This window comes from Helianthus annuus, chromosome 7 (genome assembly GCF_002127325.2).
Source record: "Helianthus annuus cultivar XRQ/B chromosome 7, HanXRQr2.0-SUNRISE, whole genome shotgun sequence".
Taxonomy (NCBI): domain Eukaryota; kingdom Viridiplantae; phylum Streptophyta; class Magnoliopsida; order Asterales; family Asteraceae; genus Helianthus; species Helianthus annuus.
In genome coordinates, this window is record NC_035439.2 from 77761298 (window position 1) to 77767235 (window position 5938).

The window sequence follows — 5938 nt, forward strand, 5'->3', positions numbered from 1 at the left end:
TACTCACAATGCTTATACTTACCTTAGTTGGGGAGAGAAACACATTCCCTCCTTTTTTTAATCTGTATTTACTTACAGATTCCTACTTTTCATTCATGGTTTTCAATCTTACAAGTTTGAACTGTACATCAACTATGGATTCAAACTTTTTTATTCTTATAAGTTTGATCGGTATTCACATACGGATTCAAACTTTTCATTCATGCTTTTCATTCTTACAAGTTTGATCCGTACATCAACTACGGATTCAAACTTTTTTATTCTTATAAGTTTGATCCGTACTCACCTACGGATTCAAACTTTCATTCATACCTTTTTTTCTTATATGTTTGATCTGTACTCACCTATGGATTCAAACCTTTCATTCTAATAGAATACCTTCATTTTCTTAAGAGTCTTACAACTCCTTTTACTCACACGTCAACCTACTTCCCGATTTTACTGGACATACCTGTGATGATTATCATGGTCTCACGAATGTTATATGCTTCTTGCGTACTGGACAGGCACGCAATCCACATACTAGTTTCGTGCCTTCATGTAATCATCACCTTATGCCCGGAGAAGTGGGTTTCAGTTCGTGCAACATCTTTAAAACCGTACCAAGACAATGTCATTGTCTTTCGTTTAACATTTATCCTCCCTGAGGAGATTTTTCTTATTTTTTAACACTGGTACCCATATATATTACTATTGTGTACCTGTGGTCCATCTGTCTAATTACAAGCTTTGGTATTCGTCCTAGACTGCATCCTCGGATCATCCTCCTCGAACACTTAAGCTTACCTTGCATATACAATACAATTAGTTTCTTTATATGAATACATAAGTACATGATTACATTCAATTCTACCTTCGGATCTTGATCGAGTCTTGGATTGTACGGGTTCTTTGTCTCAAGAGCTCATGGGTTTGAGTTCAAGTACTTACCTTCTTGTACTTGATTTCTCTCAAACCAGGGCTCTGATACCAACTTGTAAGACCCAAACACGTTTTAACCATAAAGACGCAGCGGAAATACAAGCCTTAGAATTTCTTTCTTTATAAACGTCTTGATATACTTGAAAGTCCATTTTAAAATAACTCTTTTACAATAAATACATTCTTCGTTCTCATTTAGGATATAAAACATAACTTATGTTTACTAAATTACATAATCACACATTCCCCATACAATCTATTTTATGACTAGATCTTTGACCGTTTACACCTCGTGATGATGATCCGTGATTCCGTACAACCTGCATTCACCACATACATTCACATCATTAGTACCTGGTGACATTATATATAATCTAAGGTCTATAATTGTAGAATCACGCTGCCTTCTATCCTCATATGCATTCCACTGGGTTATCTTATTGAATTCCAGCATTTCATCTTGGTGTTTAACCTTCAATAAGTCAACAAAAATGTACCTTTATTTCATTTCATTCTCAAAGATAACCCAGTTAGCATCGTTAATACTCATGTATATTTACACCATACATACATGCATACATACATCCAAGTCTCGCTCATTCGAATACATATGGGTCAATAACACGCTTACATATTATTTAATCCAACTCTTTCGAGTATGATAAATCCTACTTCATACACCTACCCCTCTATCCAAACTCTTCCATACAACTTACATTCTCACATATTCATACTAACAATTCTTTATCACAATCTACTATACATATAAGTCTCGTACATAGCAACCTACGTGTATACTCAATTCTATTCGTGTTTACTAATAGGTTCCATCTACTAGTATACAATTAATCTATTCATACATTCCTACATATTTATTTTGTTCCCACACATATTTGCATACACGCCTCATTCTTACTTGTACCTCATAAACACTCTTTAATGAGTTTGGGGTTCAATTCCGGAGCTTAAAAATGAGTTCTATAATCATCCGTACCTTACAAAACTATTTGGTAAGGTTGGGGTACATTATGGAAGTTTAACGGGGCTTGGGAATGGGTCTACGGGGTCCGAAATCGAAGAAAAAATGAAGAGACGGGGCTGCTGGCGCGTAGACAGCAATTTAGGGCGTCGACGACGCTGCCCCTGCAGCACCGACACTGGATTTCATTCTTTTTGACGTCTCGACCCCCGTTCGTGCATCCCGAACTTCCCAAATCGTATAATAACATTATTACAAGCCCCCAAATAATTCTAACAGTTAACCTCATGTCTCCATAATCAAATCTATACTTTTATCATACATTCTTGATTTTGACTCGTTTGATTTTACCAAGTTATTTCCGACATAGTTAACTACTTAGGCCCGCTACAACAATACTTAACTTAGTACTATGATGACCTAAACATTCTTATATGAGTCCCACACCATAACATCCAAATTCCACATCCGACACATACTTTCTACATTTTGACCCGTTTGAACTTAATAAGAGTTTTTATTCATAACTAATGCACATATTACCTAATACGACCTTACTTACTTTCGTTCTACCATTACTACCCATCCTTTCATGATTCCCATATTTTTTTTTTTGCAATCAAAACTCATTATATGATAATAAATTTAGTTCGGAAATCACTTACGTTATGCGTCCGTATTCGAATTCGCTTCCCTGCCTCCTCTTGACCCGTTAGCTCTCCATGCTTAAGTCCGTGCTAATATTGTTCATATCCTTTCATGTCACCACATTCATATCATGGTTAGCATATATGCTCATTGATACAAACATTCATTTCTTTCCATGCATACATTATTTTTCTTGCATTAGTCAACTACTGCATACATATGACATACACTAATGGTCGCTTTGTTTCACATTCATGTAACTCAATTATCATCATACACATCCAATAAATCATCTAGTGCATAACATATGACTTCTCTACTCGTAATTGTGCCCGAAAGCCTAACCATGCTTCTAATGCATTGTTGACTTTGTGAATGTCAATTGTCCTACTTTCATACTTTCAACTTATGAACACACACTCATAATGAAATGGCGGACCGTAGTAATAACATCATATGCGTTTCATACTCGTGTTATATCGCCCTTATAACTACATGATCACTTAGTTACATATATAATATACACATAATCAATTTTTACACATGTTAATGCTTTCATAATTCTACATTTGACAACCACATACAAAGTTAGTCAATTTAACGTAATCATAACATCATTCCTAACAACCAATCAATCAAACACATGGTGAGCATTACACCATTCAAGCACATGGTACAAGCTTCTAATGCATAATCTTGGTCAAATCATATAACCAACCAAAAATCCTTCATGTATTCCATTTGAAATACAATCCTCATGTTTAGTTTATTACCAACTACATCATATACACATCCTATACATTTTCACCCATTACTTGCATCCAATCTCATCTAGTAATCTCACCTAGACATTTTATCATACACTTTGTGTGCGTACAAATTTTTAAGCCTAATGTACAAGTATTTCATGCTCTTCTTCCTTCTTATCACTTTCATTCATCCAAAACAACTAAATATCAATTAAATTCATGTCATGCTCAATTTATCTAATAACAATTCATCACATACAATATGATACACCCGAATTGCATAAGGATTGGTCATAGTGATACACCCATGTTACCATCTTCATCATCACCATGTGGGTTTTATGTCGAAACATCAAATTACTTGAAATTGTTCATACCTAAAGTTTTATTTGGTGATTCTAACACACCTTCATACTTAAATTCATACAAATTCAAGAATTTATCATAAACCCACTTCATACCTTATCACCAAATCAAAAACTACAACTTACCACATGTTTGTTAGGTTGAGATGATAAGGAATCCTCATTCATGCAAAGCTTTATCATCTAATTTGATCTTGATTTGGGGGAATTTATGATGGATTGAATCAAGGGAGTTCTTGCTCTCCCTCTCTCTAAACACGACATACATACACACACACTAACTAGTGTTTTGATTTTATTAACTTTTAATTCAACTTGCTAGATTTGGTCCCTTATGTTTACCATTTTATTTTTACTTGGTCATAACTTATCTATTTAGTAAACAATAACCCTAACCAAGTTAGCTAGTCTTACTTATTTATTTCATGTCATATCCCAAGAAGCCTTACCGGTTAATTAAGCACTTGGGTTTTTGGGGCGTTACATGTGGCATGTATATAATCTGAAACGTAGTTTTTTTTCATCGAATTCTAGTTGGAATTAGGGTGCAGGTGACCTGACGCCATATCCAGCTATTGAGGACGGGAAGGGGGGGGGGGGTTTCAGGATCGAGCTTTGTTTTAGCCGTCGAGCATGAAGACGGGGGTGCTTGCTTGGCTTTAGATATGATTACTAACTATTAGGTTAAGTATAACACTTTAAAAGGGTTATATTTTGACTCATCAATTTTTGGGTTTTTGAAGTTAATGATCAGGATTTACCCTTGTTTTGTTATGTAACTGTTATGTACGTATGGTTATTAGGATGATATTAAACTATTGTGTATGAATAGTGGTATTTAATGATGAAATTTAAGTGGTAATGATGACTTTGATAGTAACTTTGATGTGCTTAGGATCAAATGACTTCAAATGCTACATATTAGGATCAAATGACTTTGATGTGCCAATAGCATTTTGATATGCTTAGGATCAATTGTAGCATTTTCATGTTGGGTGCATCAGAAAATGGTTGTCAATGAAGAACTTGTGTCCCATTTGCAAAGCATAATCCATGAAACAGAAATAAGTGAGTATGACTTGTTTGTATCTTATTGATGTAAATACATGTTGGTGGATTTGAATAATCTGGTAAACATTGCGCATCCATGACAATCATGGTGTAGTGTCCGTGGTTAATTTATTAGGTTGTGTATGTATATATTTATATATATGCTAATTAATGGAAATTATGTCAAATTCAAAATGTTTATTTATTGTAAATGTAATCTCATTTGTTGATTTTTATTTAGGTATCAATAGCTTGTTTATTCATTGAGAATTCACTTAAACGTCCCAAAAGGAAATTACATAGAAATTACAATGGGTATTGTATGCACATAAGGCTTTCACCATGAAATGTTGGTTGGTTCTTTTTTTATCGTATACACATAAGGCTGTTGCTTTTTCAAATGACTGCTGCACATCAGGGTCAAGGATTTCACCATGAAATGTTTGCTGCATAATGGTTGTTTGTAGCAGAATTTAAATTGATGGTATAATATATTTGATGAGGGTGTAAGGAGCATAGGATTAGTCTTTTGTATTAAGTATTGTATGCAACATTGATAATTCAAACCCACTTCAAGTTCGATAAGTCAAACCCAATTGAAATTATAAGGTCAAACCTAGTTCAAATTCTAAAAGTCAAACCCAGTCCAAATTCAGAAGCGTCAATGCCATCACAAATGTTTGGATTACCAGTTGAAGCCCAAATTTGGATTCAGCTGGTAATCACTTATTGTTATTAGTAACATCATTAAATATTAGATTAGGGAGCTTATTTGCCTTCAACCTTTAATTACTAGATTTAGGTAATACTTTTGAAATTGGAGGGATGATATCAAGTATAACTATAGGGACTGAAATGGTAAGTAAAGTTGTTGGGGGTATTTTAGTCTTTTCACACGAATTTAAACAACCATTAAACACCAAGGACTTGATTGATTCCAATTGACAACCACAGGGAGGGACTGGAGTGATCGTTTTTTTTTGTCAAATAGGGATTGTATCTGAGAATGGGTGTAAATCACAGGGACTGAAATTGTACTTTACTCTAGTTAATAATAATTGTAAAAAATTGAAAATAATTTAGCTATGTTGATTACATATGTTAGTTTGCCGCATTGAATAATATGGCATCGGATCACATAAATGACAAAATTTTGTGCGAGTGTACAAGACATCTTAGGATTGATAAGTGTCCTTTTCAGTTTTAGGAAGGAAAGGTGTTATGGC

At 34.3% G+C, this 5938-nt stretch overlaps 1 long non-coding RNA gene across 1 annotated transcript; it reads right to left on the reverse strand.

Annotated features, from left to right (window-relative positions):
* Window positions 1-1068: 1068 nt before the first annotated feature.
* Window positions 1069-3916, reverse strand: LOC110866313. The gene is made up of 3 exons (XR_002551324.1): window positions 3789-3916; window positions 2566-2654; window positions 1069-1241 (listed from the first exon to the last, which is right to left on the reverse strand). It is a non-coding gene; the product is annotated as an uncharacterized LOC110866313 (long non-coding RNA).
* Between the last annotated feature and the right edge of the window lie 2022 nt (window positions 3917-5938).